Source organism: Vanacampus margaritifer, chromosome 12 (genome assembly GCF_051991255.1).
Source record: "Vanacampus margaritifer isolate UIUO_Vmar chromosome 12, RoL_Vmar_1.0, whole genome shotgun sequence".
Taxonomy (NCBI): domain Eukaryota; kingdom Metazoa; phylum Chordata; class Actinopteri; order Syngnathiformes; family Syngnathidae; genus Vanacampus; species Vanacampus margaritifer.
The window spans coordinates 5,073,563-5,091,138 of NC_135443.1; the positions used below are offsets into that span (position 1 = coordinate 5,073,563).

At 37.6% G+C, this 17,576-nt stretch overlaps 1 protein-coding gene across 2 annotated transcripts in view; it reads left to right on the forward strand.

Annotated features, from left to right (window-relative positions):
- The window catches only part of LOC144061253 (E3 ubiquitin-protein ligase NEURL1-like), an 81,387-nt gene that overhangs the window by 21,924 nt on the left and 41,887 nt on the right, over window positions 1-17,576 (forward strand). The window lies entirely within an intron of this gene.

Consider the following 17,576-nt stretch of genomic DNA (forward strand, 5'->3'; position numbering starts at 1 on the left):
ATTCCTCACACTATTAGCAAGTCACCCCTACCCCTCTACATCTCCCCCCCCCAATCGCTCTCCTGCACACGCCTGCAGGATTTACTGTAGATCCCTGATATATTATGGATTGGGGGAAAAAAACAAATATTGCCCGCCATTTATATGACACAGTTGTAAGATCACACACTCGGGGTGATTACAGTGGTCAAACAACACCTCAGGGGACAGAGGAGGTGCTTGGTGGGAGCGCAAAAAATAAAACAAAATCTGAGCCAGAGCCTTTTTTTTTTTTTTTCCTCCCCCTGTTCCCTTCCATGTGCCGTCTCGTAACAAATTACACTGAGCCACCGCTCCCACCCATGCTGGGAGTCTATTAAATCCTGCCTTGATATAATCGAGGACTTGTGTATGTTCTATTGGCATGATTATGCTTTTAATTGAGGTTGAGGGCAAACTTCATCAAGCCACAGGCGCTTCCTATGCACAAGCGAATTAAAACAGTTGCATGAACGGCGGCGTTATGAGTTATAAGAAGATATTTCCATGGTGAGGACGAGGCGTTGCTTTTTAAAATATTACGCCTCGCTTGGTGTTCCGCATGATTGAATAAACATCTATGGAATATCTAATGATGCGCTGATGTCAAGGTCACTTATTTTTGCATGCTCGTAATTGGACAATTTCAAAGTAATTGTGTTTTTTTTTTTAAGTGTGAATATTACTTAATATGTCAAAAAATATGAAGAAATACATACACTGTTCCCGCTAAAGCTAGGAATCGTTTCAATTCTCCTTAATCGATGTAAATTCGATTCAATTCGATATTGATTAACTATGGAAGATCAATTCTTCAAGGGCATGATTAAAAACTCCACAAACATTAAATTCCGTGAAGGCAGTAACTGGTTAAATGATTGAGTTTATTAATGAAAGTAACACGTATTATAATCACTTAAGTGTTACACAAACATTGACATTAGCAAAGATGAGATGAAAATATTTTTACAAGTCAAATTCAATCATTGAAAATATAAATAAAAAAAGATTCTGAATTGTCTTAAAGTGCAAAAGGTCAGTTGACAGGTCTTTCATAAATGTAAGAAAATACTTTTAAATTCATGTCAACAGTAAATTTCAAGTAAACAGTAAGATACAAAAAAATTGGCCTTTAAAATTAAAAAGTGATATCTAAAAAATTGATTCATGGTTTTATGAATTGATGTCAGGTTCAAAAAGGAAAATTGATTCGATATTGATTTTTTTATTTTTTTTTATTGATCCCAGCCCTAGTTCCCGCACTATAATACAGTATATATAATTTTTGCTGTATTTGTACTTACTATAATGCCCTCGTATGTGGGAAAGGAGAGCCACAGTCGCCAATGCACTCCTCAGCTGTTTACTAAATGCCGGCAAAACAGTACAGCACACTCAGACAGAAGCTGCTGTCAGCCACAGCTCTCACCCAGACATTCACATGCTGACTCTCCCATGTCACAGGCACCGCCTCTTAAAGGGGAAGTCAGCCCGAAAATCTAGTCTAGTCCAGTCTAAATACAGTATATTTGATTATTTATTGCATTTGTGTAATATGAGTTTAAATGGCAAAAACCACCATCCATCTCAGGGGGTGGCCATTTTGTCACTTGCTGTTGACTAAGAATGACATCACAGTAATGACCAATCACGGCTCGCCTCTTTTCTGAAGCTGAGCCGTGATTGGTTGGTCACTTAACTTTCCAATATACATTTGTTGCCTCTTTTTTTACTGGCAATATTGCACTGATCACACAGTACAGAGGTGTGTGCGCGTATATGTAGCACTTTCAAATCCACATAATTGTGTCATGATCACTGCTCTGAAATTTCATTTTCATGGATTTTATTCATTTGTAGACGTCTCGCTTGACAATTTATGCACAATGAGTTCAATGAATTTTTGCACGTGAGGGCATCTTAGTTGAATTCATTCTTGACATCTTGAAATTGTGCTTTGAAGGTTTAACTATAGCCTTATTAGATTTATTTTTGCAGAGTGTAGGATAGGATGTCAAACTTGTAAGGAACAATTAAGATTTTTTGCAATGTTTTGAATCTCGCTTCTTGGCTCTGCGCTTTGTCGGCGAGGCATTGTCAATCAAAGTGGATGCGACTCACCCACACAGCCTTGATGAGGCAGAAAATGGACTTGTTTTGTAGGTTTGTAGTGTAAACCTGGTTTGAAGGGAAAAAAAAAGAAACAGCCTTGTGTACAGTACTGTAGATATGAAACGACAAATTAAACGTATGTTAATTATTTCATGGGAAGCGCAAGCAAAGTTAATTTTATTTGTACACGGAAGCGTGGACATGCCCTCCTGGATTTAATTTGTAAAACGTATCCCGGGTAAACGATACACGCAAATAAACGTACGCCAACAGACATTTTAATCTTGACACTAATGCTCATTTGGAGTTTGGAAGGTCAAAGTGTTGCTGCTTATGCTAATTAGGCTCCATATTGTGTGAGTGTGTGTGTGTGTGTGGGGGGGGGCTTCAGCCTGAACATCCATTCAAGACACACACACACACAGCACACTGATTGAATACACAACAAGTGTGTTAAATATCCGTAGTATTAAAAAAAGAAGAAGAAAAAGCTCAATTAACAAACATCCCATAGTAAACACCTTTCAAAGTTCATTTGACTTGTGACAAGATATCGCTATGTGGTCGTCTGTCAAATCCAAGAATGCCTGGCTAAGAATATCTGTTGAGAAATGTCTCTTAAAAACATCCGTTTATTACGCTCGTCATATACATCTCTAAAATGATAGCTTCTGGGTAATGACTACTTTTATCAACTAACATATTTCCTCATATAGCGGATGTGTCTCTATGTCACAATTAGTCACCGGGTGAGTCATCCACAGAAGGCAATGATGAAAACAAAGTGTAGTGTCCTAACTTCTGAAACCATTTGAAATGTTGCGAACCAAAAACAGCAGCAATTATATTATACAGACACAGTGTACGTTAAGACATCAGCATTTATACGTGAACATCACACACATGCTTTCTGCAGTCATCTGCAATCATGTATCAAGGTCGAGCTACATTAGAACTTCACTGTAAAAAAAAAATGTCTGTAGAATTGTGTCAGAAAAAACTGTAAATACAAAAGCAATGAATGTATAATTTACATTACCTTGTAAAACTCTAAACCAAACACAAATGTTGATTTGACAGTAAGAAAATCACTTTTTTTTTTTTGTAGAATTCACAAATGTCTGCAATTTAAACACAAATAAATTGTAAAACAAAAAAAAATACATCATAGCAGTGTTAGAAGAACACTTTTTTTGACAGTAGGTTCTTTGGTACATTTTGTTTATGCCTTAAAGAAACTTGCATTTTACAAAATCATATTACAGATAAGAATATTTAGATATACACTAAAATCATGTGAAAATAAAGGTTAAACTAAATTTATTTTGTTCTTTTAAATTTCATATACTGTAGACCTAATTATTAAATTTTCAGTACACTTTAATAAAAATTCAGTTGTTTTACAGGGGGAAAAAAACTGGCAGCTGTGCTTACCAGAATAATTCTATTAAAAAAGAAAAAAAAAGTGCAAATATAAACAACTTTACAGAACAACTTGTATATTATATATCATAAAACTGTACTTTTTAAACTTGTAGATTCAACAGTCTCTTACCGATAACTTCACACCAACAGGGTGGCGTGGCTCAGTGGTAGAATGGTCGTCTTTCAACCCTGATGTTGTTGTTTCGAACCCACCGCAGTGTGACTGTATGGAAGATCTATGTGGCGATTTTTTTTATTGTACATTGTGTAAAAGTGCTTCTGTAAAGTTGTTTTCATTTTTTACAGAATTTTTCTGGCAACCACTGCTGCCAGTTTTTCTCCTATAAAAACTTCTTCATTTTTTTTTTACAGTGTTTTTTTGTTTTTGTTTTTTGGACCATACCACCAATTTCAATATTACAATTCACGTAACATTCGCATATAGCCTAAATGAAGTCAAATAGAATATTTTTTTCAGTTTTAAGTTCCAAGGTACAGTTTTCCCTTCTGCATTATTCCGAGTGCATCCGGCTTGCAGTTTAGACATCATTCATATGGATAGAAAAAGACACGCTTGACCTCAGATTAGCATATATGGTAACTAGTATGGCGACCCAGATGAATTTAAGATAATAGCGATCAATAGGACACCGCTCGGGTGTCCTCTCTGTGGATGTATGCTGCCGCGGCGCCTTCTGCAGACTTTTCATCTTGCACCACGCAAGCTCTTTTTACTGTCTGGCAGAAATGAAAATGCATCCATAAAAAAAAAAAACGTCTATAAGTACGTAGCTGCACTGCAAAGAGTGATTGCGAGAGCGGGATCACTGTTGTAAAATAGAATATTCAAATGTGCCAGGATCACTTTTAAAACACAGACAGACCAACAAAAAAAGGTTGAGCCATGCATATAGACCGACTACTTTTTACTTGAGTTTTAGGGACTACGTACACCAGGTTTGTGACGAAAATAGTTTCCCGTTAGGTTCCTGCTTCCTTCAAAATGATTGGACATGAAAACTGAAGCGGTTTTCATGCCCAAAAAATAGAACATATAATGTGACGGATTTTCCATAAAACAGTTGGTGGTTGAAATGAGTATTGCTGTGTGCTCCCCACCTCCCACCCCAGAAAATCGAGTTCCGATAATTGCGAGTTTTCTTAAAGTCTCTGTGCTTTGAGCGTAGTGAATACACAGAATACAAAAGAGCAAGTTTGTTGTTATTCAGCACACGAAGGTATAAAGCAGACATTTCGGCAAGGATCAAATTCTTTGTTCTGCTGAGCATAGGTTTTAGTCACAAACATCGTATCCTTGTTGTTTTGTCATTTCGTGCCCTTTTGACATCACCTCACCTTCATCGGAAGCAAAATGCTCATTTCTCACATTACATTTTCTAACTTTTCCTTCTAGCAGTTAAAGCGCTTGACTTTTTTCATTCGAACGAAGCAGGTTTGTGGTAAACTACCGGACTTTGAAGATCACTCACAAGAGTACAAGCACGTGAATTAGTATTTTTCAAACTTAATAATTCATTATTTCTAAACTACCGTCTATCTTATTTGTGGTAGGGCTGTGCAATTAACCGAAATTCAACTACAATTTCAATTATTACATTACACAATTACAAAATCAGGGTAATTGTTAAAAAAAAAAGAAATTTTAATTTATACATTTGCACCTTTTTATTTTATCTTAAAATAACAAATTTAATACATTTTGTTTCATCCAAAAGGAACTTGCATCATTATTCTGTAGTGTCTGTTTTTTTAACATTTTCTTGTTTTCTACCGAAAAAGAAATGATTATCCCAACAGTGATTTCAATTATTATCAATATAATCAAAATGAATACAGTAGTTTCTTCATAATCGATCAGCCCTAATTTGTGGCTACTCTAGCCACCTCTGATCACTGGCTGAATACCACGCAACTGTCTTAACACACCTCAAGCCACAGGATAATCACTCAGGTTATTCTTTCACAGACAATTAAATTGGCTTTTTTTCGAAGGTGGGTGAAAATGCTCAAATTCGGTCACAATTAGCAGTATGTCGGTACCGTTGAGCAGGATCAGTGTCTTGTACATTGTAAACTTGACACCGAGGCTCACGCGTTAGCCCATTTAACAAGTGGCAGGCTTTCCTGTCAGGTGCATGACAACACTCACGGGTCCTCCAGCTCAACTTTGCCAAAGTTTGAATGAAGACAAATTCAAGTTGCGACATATACATAATTCATTATCATTATTCCTCCCATCCTGTCAGACAGCCACGCATTTTGAGTTCAAGGGCAGAGATGAAATGATAGCACAAAAGGCCGGGATAACTCGCAATGGCAAAATGGCATTATATCTCTTCCTTAATGTTTAATCAACGGCGTCGCTGAGCTCCCTCTTTTGATTCCATTTCACTAACTCTGCTTGCGTGTGCTCGCTGCAGCTATTCCTTTTGCAGCGGGGACATTAAAGTGTTTACACAGGCGCATCGCGGGGACTCACCTCCTTTTTCAGGACAAAAAGTCCACTTTATATGACATAAATCGTCATTTTGTAGCGAGGGTTTGTTGTAAAACAAGGTGCGTTTACTTTTGGGCCCAGACAAGAATTGAAATCAACATGCTGTATGTCCTCTGAAGTGCAAAAAATATTTATATGTGTGTGTGTGTGTGTGTGTGTGTGTGTGTGCACATTTGGGTACGTGACCAGCTTCGGATTGAACATTCATTGAGAGATGTCCTAGAAACTTTCTCAGTATATTTCCGCCACCGCCCCCTCGCAAAAGGAGAGCCGAAAATCACCAATTAGAACATCAATGCTAAAACCAGCAGCCAGGACAATAATAGACTTTTATCCCACTGACGCAATAAGTTCCGCATGCATATTTCATAATTGCTTCACCAAGTTCAATTAATGGATTCCCTCCTCTCATCCTCCGAAAGCGGCTGCGACAAACTTGGTCATCCCATTGACGTGACTAGTGGATTTCATCAAGCCGGGACTCTTTTGGAAATATTAGGGCCACACTGGAAGAAATTATTTAATTAATTATTTTCCTCTTATGACATTGTGACTTTGTTCTTATAATATAAAAGACAAACAAAAAAAAATCCTTATATTACAACTGCATTATTGCAGTATTTACCACAAAAAAAAATAAATACTTAAAAAAAAAATAATCTAAATATAACATCTTTCCCCTTGTATATGTGAAAAAATATTCAGAGTTTTTTTTCTCATAATTGTTCTCCTATTTTAGCACTTAATACTCTTACAACTCTCCTACCTTCATTGTCTTTTCCCGCAGACGCAACCGAGGGGATAAAATGTATACTGCCACTACTGTCATCAAAGAGAGCCAAATGATCAGAAAGCAATCCTCAGTTGGGTTTGTTCCATTTTCTGGCAGCAATTAGGCTGTGGGTTGGTCAAATTGGAATTGTAGTGGTTTCATCTGTGGGGGTAAACCCATCTAGGTGGCTCAGGAGGTCGAGAAGCCATTTAATCTTATGACTCGCTTCCTTTTCTTTTCAGGAAAACATCCAAAATGGATTAATCACACAAAATGCACTTGGGAGAGCACAAGGGGCAAGCCGGACGCTGATTGGCTGGGGACTTCGTAGTGCTATGGCCGTACAATATCTTCATATTTTACACAGGCATCTTGCTTAAAGTAGGCATATTATGGAAAAATTGACATTTAAGTGGCTTGTATGTAATTAGTTGGGTCTATGTAGGCCCTGATCTCCCATTTACAATGAAAGTAAACAACCAAGTGCAATAGATAAAAGTCTACACACCCCCATCCAAATGCCAGATTCAACCTTGGTTTCATTGAAATATAACAACATCTCCTAAATTGGACAGAAGAAATGTCCAGAAAAGCCTACTAGAACAGCCGAAATTAATCTGAGGCTTTTAAAAATGGTGACAGGTGTGTGCTGACTCCCATTAAACTTGACCTGTGAAAATATCACACGTCGCAATTATAAAAGGTGTGCACACTTGTGCAACCACTTTAGCACAGTTGTTTATTTTTTCTTACACTCTAAAAACTTTGAGTCACAAAATGGGTCTTTCAGCATAAAACAACTCATAAATATTGGTCAGATTCTTAACTTGGGTCAAAAATTTGGGTCATTTTGTATAAAACAACCGAGAAAGTTGGGTCAGATTGACCAATAAAGTGGATCGGTTAATTTTTTATCCATTATTGGGTTACTTTTGACCCAACTGTTTTTAGAGTGTACACTTGACCTACGTCACATTAGTGGTTAAAAAAAAAAGTTTACAAAAAACATTTGAACAGGATGTGTAGACTTTTTATATCCACTGTAAATATTTTGTATGCGCCTGTGCACCAACATACACACAGTGTAGTTAAGTGTACACTCTAAAAACAGATGGGTCAAAAGTAACCCAATTATGGATTGATCCACTTTATGAGTCAATTTGACCCAACTTTCTGGGTTGTTTTATACAAAATGACCCAAATTTTTAGTCGAGTAATGGAGCTGACCAATATTTGAGTTTTTTTATGCTGAAATACCCATTTTGTGATTCAGTTAGGTCAAATCGACCCATCTATAGGATCGGTCCATTTTTTACCCTTATTTGGGTTACTCTTGAACCAACGGTTTTAAGTGTGTATGAATTGTCTCAATGGGAACTTTTTATTTTATTAATTTTTTTACCTTACTTGCTTACCTTACCTACTTTACTTTTTTCATCACTCTGCTCTTGCTAGTATTCCCTGGTCGTCATGGTAACCAAAGTCGACCTCGCCATTGGTCCAGGATTATGTTATATGTGGCAATGGATACGATCAAACACTGGCACGGACCCCTTTAAAATGAGCTAACTTCAGCAAGACGAGAAATAGGGTTTAAAGTGTACAATAATTCTTGTTCTTTGTGCTATTGAGACAAAAAAACACGGCACAGACTTATTAATACACTGGGGGACCGTTTTAAATGCGCAATGTGTCTTTCCTCATTGTTTGGTGGTCGAGGTTTCATCAATACTCTATTTGTTTTTCACTTGTGTTGCGTGAAAAGTGTTTTGTCTTGAAGAATAAAGCCGGCTCGAGCCTGGAGCTTATCTGAATGCACCGCGTGGCCCTCTTGCAGACTTTTAAGATTTCCAAATGGGAGGCCATTACGCTTGACGAGAAAATATCGCCATCATTTCCCTTTTGAAAGCAGGCAGCCGAACACAAAACAAACAAGGCGAAGGCATCACAATATATGAGGCAACGTGGCAGGGGAAGATTATGTTCTCTCGGCAGGTCTTATTTAGATGTCTGCGCGAGCACATTAGCGCTTTATTTTCTCCCGCATTGTGGCGGCCGTGCGCCCGGCTGACGTTTTTTAAACGCATCGCCGCAAGTGTGCATTGCAAATTGCTCCGTCGCTAATTAGTGCACGCACGTGTAAACATTTTTCTTTAAGTGCACCGGACCATTAATTCCACATCATGCGTCGTTAAAATAAAAAGATCGTAAGCTTGTTAGATTTATGAGATTAATTGTGCATGGACCGCTCCCACGCTCTTAAAATAAGGGAGGTGGGGAAAAGGCCGTTTCCATATTGCTTCAGTTTAATGTTATGTAAAGCACAGCCCTCTGAGTGGCAGTAAATAATCTACTGGTACAAGAAATGCCTGTGGCTGTGCAGTAAAAAAAAAGAAAGAAAGAAAAAGTAGTGTTAGGGGGTGTTCAATCAGTGGTCAGGAGTGTAATAAGTGTGGAAGTCACTCATACTCACACATAGTGCAAAGGCGCGAAATTACTGTACTCTAGTCAATTTTTTTCAGCTATATCTGTACTTTAAACGAGTATTTTTCTGTTTATTTTTTCTCAGATCAGAACATGAGCAAAGCTATGAAATAATTTTTTGGTATCTTTAAAAAATTTCAGCCAATGCTAGCTAGCGCCTAAATGAAAACATGCAACATGTTAAGTCTTTTTTTTTTTCTTCTTCTGCCACCACAATGTAAGACAATAAAAACAGGGACACTATTTACTGTTGACCACCAAAAAAACACTATACTTACAGTTAAACATGATTGTATAACATCATGCTTTAGACAAAATGGAGGGAATTGCAAACAGTTCCAAACTCCAGTCAGTGTTTGTGAAACACCTCCAGGTCTGCTTGAAAAAAAAAAAAAAGAGGCTGGAAAAGAACATCTGAACTTTAATCAGAGGCACGTTAAACGGTGGCCAGTATGTGCTGAGACCCATTTAACATGGGTTTGAATGTGACTGGTAAACTCAGTTTGCGCCCAAAAACTTATAAATACATTCTATTTTAAATGTTTTAAATGTCCCAAAGACATATTTATACGTTTTTAATGGTTTTTTTTTTTGTTGTTGTTTTTTTTAATTTATGCTAAAGCATACAGGAGGCTTTGATGCAGCCTCTCAACTGCAAAGAATGGTTGAAAAAAAAAGGTAGTTATTACACAAACGACCAGCAGGTGGCAGCAGAGTATAAGAGATCAGGCAAGGCCATGTTGCAAACAAGCTGTTTCCCCCCACAGTTTTAAACAGATTTGTGATTTATTTATTTCATGCTGCAGATGCTCTGCCAGGACGAAATGTTATTCAAATGAGGGGGCGGTCCTAAGCGTGTCTTGGGTTGGACTCTGCCAAACAAGGAAGTCACGCCGGCTTGCATTGGAGAGCTCCAACAATGGACGACTATCTTGTCCACTGTCACCACAACTTGCAACTTGAGTTGCTCGACAACAAGTCGAGGTGACAGAGGACCAGGCAGTCAAATTATATATATTTTTAGATCCTTTTTTATTTTCACTTCATTTATTTATTTAGTCATTTATTTATTTTTATTTTGGGCAGTTTTGGTCCTCGATAGGCACCATTGTTTTATGAGTGTGTGAATGTGAGGCTTTGGGAACCATATGGTGTCGATAAAGCGCTATAAAAAAAGCAGTCCATTTACCTTTATTTTTTTTTTTTTACTTAAGTACAGAATGTGAGTACTTTTGCCACCTCTGCAAAGGTGAGCCCAGCCTTTGCCTCATCAGGCGCAGGTCTCAAACGCGCTAACAAGGTATATAAACAGTGACTAGATTTTTAATGACTGTGGCACGCCTCCAAAAACACCTCCCTGCCAGTCTATAAACTGTGAAGGTTAGCCGACTGGGAAGGGCGGTGGTCTCCCTCGCACCCCAAGTCAATTTGTGTGCCGCGTCTTGGCCTTTTAGCCCTCAAGCTGTTTGATCGAGCTGTGCCGGCACCGCCGTCTGCTCCGCTGTTTTGCTGCTCGGGTCGCTGAGCAGCGCTGGTCGCCTCACTCCGGCGGTCGGGTCGTCCGCTGAGGCCCACGCTGTTTTCATACGGCTCATCTCATTTTGGAGGCGGGGAGGAGGATAGACTTCAGCCCTGCAAGCAAAAACATGTCAGCATTGATTTAAAAAGCCAAGCTTGTGTGTTTGAATATAATAAGATTTCACCTGCTTGAATTTCCTTTTGTTTGTATATTGAAGGCCATGTCTCCATGAACAGAGTAAGATAAACCCTTGCCGATTCATCCATCCATCTTTTATATCTCGCTAGGGTCATTAAAACTATTTCTATTAGTTTAACATTTTTTTCACACTTTTGTTAACAAGAGTATGAAAACCTAGAAAAAAAATATTGTACATTTAGAACAGATATAAAATTTGTGATTAATCGTGAGTTAACTAGTGAAGTCATGCAATAAATAATGAAAAAATTTAATCGCCTGATGCCCCTAATTTTTAATAATCGTTTCTTCTTCTTTAAAAAAAAAAAAGTTATTTTATTTTTATTTTTTGTTTTTAATAATCTTCTCTTTTTTTAAAAAAAAAAAGAAAAAGAAAAGATTATTAAAAATTAGGGGCGTCAGACGCTAACAATTTTTTATAATAATTAATCGCATGACTTCACTAGTTAACTCACGATTAATCACAAATTTTATATCTATTCTAAATGTACAATGAAAAAATGTTTAGGTTTTCATACTCTTGTTAACAAAAATGGGAAAAAATGTTAAACTAATACAAATAGTTCAAATAAATTTTTGACGTCTATAGCCGTCAATGGCAGTGAATGAATTAATAAAAACCTGTGTGTGCTGTTTAAATCCAAAGCTACATTACCAAACACTTGCCTGGCATGAATACTGCGGCGTTCCTCATATGGCGTAAACAAATACTAAATAGAGAAAAAAAAAAGTCATTTCATATACTTGCCAAACTGAGCTCCATTGTGTCTAAGAGAAATAGCATCTTAATTTTCATTTTCCTTTACTCTGATTTAACTGTGATGAATATTTTATCAGTCTTTTATTGCAACCTTCCCTCTAGTGAAGCTCCGGAAAGTTTCTTCTCCTTCAAAATGCTGTGGATTTTTATTCCTGGCTTTTCAAATGAAGAGGTCTGTACCCTTGTGGACACGTGTTAATGTGTTCCAATATACCCGCCCAGTATAGTTGAGTGATTCAAAACGAAATATAGTATATTTCTGTGTCGACAATGTCAGGTTGACGGCTCAAATTGGAGGCCTTGCGTCGTGGCTCTCAAGTTGATAATGCTGAAAAGATTTACTATAATAATTACAAGTCGTTTCTGGAGAATCATCGCAGCAATTGCGCTTCATCTGCTTTTGTGTGAGTTGAGTGGAGGAGATTGTTGTTTTTAGATTTTGTAATTGCTTTTGCAACAGTTCAAATGGGTTCTTGGAGATGATATATGCGCAGAGAGAGAGTGTGTTTGGATTAGAGCAAATCCTGCAAAAGGAGAGAGAAACAATAAGTAACATGAGATGAATGGAAAGGCACGCAAAGACGCATGTTTGTATTTGTCTATACATGCAAAGTTATATTTGCAGGACGCATCGTGGGCCTTGGCTTACATACGACTTACCCTGAATGCCAGATGATCAAACGCATGAACATTCGCAGCAACACCAATAAATTATCATCTTATTTGTGCAAACGTGCGCTTTAAAGTCCTTAGACGAGGAACTGGAACCTGCAGTATGTCTTATGTTCTATGGATGTCGTGGTTTTGATTTGTCGACATTGTTTCTAGAAAGTACAGCTTGAATTGCTTTTAAGCAAGCTTATCGGGAGGAGGAGACCTACTGGGCTTTTGATTATTTTCTGACATTTAAAAGACGTAAAATGTCGGATGGACATGTTGGAGAGTCAAATAATAGGGTAAACAACAACAACCAGCCCTAAGGCAAGTTTTCAATAGATTTTTGCACCAAATCAACTCATGATGGATTTTTATATTTGAAAACACACTCACTTTGACATTCAATGGGCCTTGACATGAGGTTGTGGCATCCTGTCTATAAATTGGTTGTTTTTCTTCGGGCACTGTGATTCCTTGAAAACCTAATTAAAAAAAAAAAAAAAAACTAAAAAAACTTATTTTTCTATGTATCATTTTAATAATCTGCTATTGTCAGACAGTTTTAACAAACAAATACGACAAGACTTTCTTTTTTTTTCTTGAAAACTGCAAACAGCCCTTTTAAGATGTTAAGAAAATCCTCCCTATTGTGTTTCCTCCTTTGAGGATCTATTGGGTCCATTTTAATGTGTAAGTAGCATGCATGGTCCTAACTAAGCCTGCTCAATATGAAAATGGCCTCGATATAACTTTTCTCTTTTATTCCCCACTATATAAAAAGCAATGAATTGAATTGACTGCTGCCAGCCTGCTGAGGTTTGTCAAGATTCATCAAGAAGTCCGGATCAGTGAATCATTAAAGAGCCCAAAAGTGGGTCAGCGCCAAACGTTAAGCATGTAAAATATATCTTGGTGAACTTTCAAGACTTAACATAAAATAAGTTGGTGACTTTCCAACTTAGAATAGGAACATGAGGTATCACAGACTGGTAAATAAGTCTTCTCTTGGTGACCCAACAATCTTGTAAGAACCTTTTGATTTCTCACACACACACAAAAAATAAAAAATTAATTGAGAGGATTTGGGAAGAGCGCTTAATTCCAAACACCTGTCAATTCCACTCATGTCAACAAAGGCCACTTTTTCTGCCACATTCCCATCGTATTGCTTTAATGTGAAGTAACCGTATAGCCCAAGTAATGAGGCCTTTGGGGAACACACAGCCATTATTCATGACATCTGCCTCTGTATGGCGGAATGTCTGAGCGGCTTTTCCGTATGTTCAATAATTCTTTCAAAAGTTCTCGAACATGCATCGCGCCCACCGTGGAGCCGTTCGCTATGTTGAATACAGTTAAGAGTCGGCAGCAGGAGACAGTGCACGCCCGATACCATGAGAATGAAAGCGTTTGAGGAATGGCGCCGATCGTCATCTGCCCCGAGATTGCCGAGCAGGCTGACATTTTGATTTCTTTCCCGCGAGCTTGATGTTAATGATTTGGCTTTGGATGGCGGGACCGTCACAGAGTTGCAGCCGTATGAGTGCAATTTCCGTCCTGGGGATGAAAGCACATCGATTGCCCTCTGATGGTTTTATGGGGGGGGCTGCTTTCATCCAGACGGAGACATTATTGAACTGCGTTTGTCACTAATGTAGGCCTGATTCCGTGTAACTGTGCAGCAAACAGTCGATATGCTACACTTGTGTGTATGATAAAAGTCATTCATTAGTGCACATTGCTGTATACTCTAGCGAAATATGGTCATTTCATATTTAGAATATAACACAACCCAGTGAGTGAATGACAGGAAGACAGCAGGAAGCTATAATTTTAAATAATTAAATTTAAAATTACAATTACACTTTCCATTAAGCAAATCCTTCAGAATTCACGTTGGGGAATTCCCCCCCCCCCCCACTATGTTGCCCCCAGAACTCGCTTTTCCCTCATGAGGCGCTTTCTCTGTGTCTGGCTGGATTCTGGAATCTCCAACAGCTTCTTTCACTGCGCTGGTGTGGAACATTTAAATGTTCTCAAACAATCCCCCTGCGAAGTACAAACTTTCGACATGAATACGCTTTGGCAGGATCTGCTGTGAATCTAACCTAAAATCAACTTGAGCGCACGTAATCAGTAATTGTGATCAAATTAAGCATTTCATTTCCCATTCAAAGTCAGTGTAGCATACATCACTCTTTATTGGATTTAAAATGAATGCGTTTACTCAATCGACAGCAGGATCAAGCGGTGATGACCATCTGATTTCTCGTTGAGCTCAAATATGACTTTAGGGCCAGGCCACCTCGAGCTTTAAGTTGCTTAATGATTTGAAACACTTTTTTAATACAATCTCAATGATTTATCTAAAGGCGTCCTATAAATGAAATGAGTTTGTTAACGCCCTTTTAAGATGTCAAACAAACTCACAGGCTCAACTCCTGCTGACAACGGGGTTTTACTTGATAATGTAGAAGTCAATAATACTGGATTCATGCAGTATACGTGATGGAAGAAAAATACAAGTGAAAAATAATGAAAGGAATTTGAATTTTTTTAATTTCATGTTGAATTTGAATTTTACTGAATTCCGGATTGTACAGGTGTAAAAATAATTTTGTCAGCCACACTTTTTTCACCGGGCTAAAGCTAGACCAGGCCAGACTAAAACCCGCATTAATAAACAATAACTGAGACTAAATCAGTATGCAATTTTGTCGACTAATGAAGACGATTTATTTTTTTTAATCTTGTCTGCTAATCTGCCACTGTGACACTGTCATGTGACACACAGTGGCACACCCCCTTTCAAAACTGCAGCTAGCGAGTGCAACATGCACAAAACAAGTGGGACAGACAGGAGGTGAATTCACGGTGAAAGGTTTAAAAATATATATATTGTAGTTATAACGTAACATTCATTCAACGGCTATAATGTTCCGACGATATTGTTAATCCGACCGCTAACTAAATCTGGCTAATTTACATTTTGTAGCATGAGCCATACAGTAGTAGCCACTTGTTGATATACTGTAATTGTGTGTTTAGTTGTTTTTCATCAAAAAGATGAGATCAAATGTTATGTGAAATAGTTTTAGATACGAAATGTTCAACATTATCTGCTGACAAAAAAATATGATTGCCTTGACTAAAAGTCGATTAAAAATGTTGACAGTTTTTTGTTGACTCAAACTAATTAAATTATGTTATTTGGACAAAAAAAAACATGGGATGAGATTGACTAACTATGATCAAACCTAACAAGCGTGATTGAAACTGGACTAAAACTGAGACCACCAACTACTGTAGAGGAAAATAGCCCAGTTATAAACATACAAATATAACATACAAATCTGCATTTGATTTTCCCACTAAATCCTCATGAGAATACAGAATCATGTCACGGTTACCACGTGGAAGCTTATTTAAATATTTTCCCTCCCTTTGTCAACTATCTGTCATCCATTTTTAATGTCTGTACAGCCGCAACACCCCAAGGGAGGCTTTACCTCTCGTATAATACGTCATGATGCAGTTCAGGGTACCTCGTTATAGAATGGAGTGTATGTTCAAACGTAAAGAACAAAAAAAAATCTCTGGAGGGATTTTCTTTTCTTTTACTCTGTACACATGTCAGCGAGTCATACGTGTCGTATTCGTCAAAGATTACATTCTTGGCATCAAAGCTCAATGATATAAAAAAAAAAAAAAAGATCTTCCGCATACAAGTTGTTAACGCGTACAAGTCAAACATTCTCCTTGAACATTAAATGAGACGTATGCATATTTTGAAACATTTAAAACAGTTCCCAGGTGTCCTGATAAAACGTGTCTGGCGGTCTATTATCTAAGTGAATTGAAATAAAAGGTTATTAGAAGAATTACAGGACATCTAATATCCACTTACTGCTTAGTATGGGTTTCGGTACCATGCCGACCGGGGGTTGAGCAAGAGCATGCGACAAAGCAAACAGCTACTTAATACTCATTATAATTAGCGATGCCATCACTGGCGCATTTAACTGATTTGATTACATTTTCACTTCTGGAGGCAGCACTTCATCATCAAACTGCCGCTTTGTCAATTAGTGTTATAGCGCATGACAAAGCAAAAACAAATAATCCTCAACTCCTATCAACGCCTTAGACCTGAATATTCTTTATTATCATAAGGTAGTAACACTCTTTACTATTTCTAATCTGCGCTAACACTGCAGCTCTGCTTACCTTTTGGCTTTGACACGATAGTACTTCCGTGTAGTCGTGCAACCGTACTCAGATGTTCAGCCTGCCTACCTTTCACATCACAGGTGAAACTCAAATTGTGGGCGGATTTGATGTAAATTAGCCCCACAATTGCGCCAAAATACGGCGCAAATGCAGAACGGCTCATTTTCAGAAATAGGCAGAAAATTGAAGATTTTTTTGGTTGTATAACTTCACGTTTGAGGGACTCAACTGTTTGTATAGAAAACATTAAAAAGTGAAATTTCCATAATCTGTTCTCTTTTAAAAGAACATCTACAACAAATGGTGCTGTATTTTTTATTTTAATTTTTTTGCAGATTCACACCTAATAGCAATGTTACTATATGGTAAGCTGGTGACTCGTTGCATTTAGGTTAAACAGACACTGCCTGTCACCAGCTATCGTTGATATCTTTTTAATACCTGCTTTATAGTTAACACAGAACAGCAAATTTCACATGTAACATGCTTCATAATCCTTATACAGTGTTTCCACACATATTGACAAATTTGTATTTCGTTTCTTTTGTTTTTTTTGTTGAATGTATTTTTTCTTTCTATCAGGACTGGCATTATGCTTCATGAATTCTGCCTAGCAACAAGTGGCCAGGTAAACGTTACATGAAAAAAGCAGAATCCATGCCTTTTCTGTTGAAAAATGTTGCAAGCTAACAAATTGATTTCAGCTGTGACTGTGAGGTTTTATAGTGAGCGTAACTTGTTTTGACTTAGCAATTTACAACATTGTCACTGGAGGATAAATGGCTGTACCGTGTAGTTTTGATAGTATGCAGCCCATCTAAATGTTTGGTGCCGTGTTGTGTTATTTTCGTTTAAAAACTGAGTACTGTACTGACAATTCATT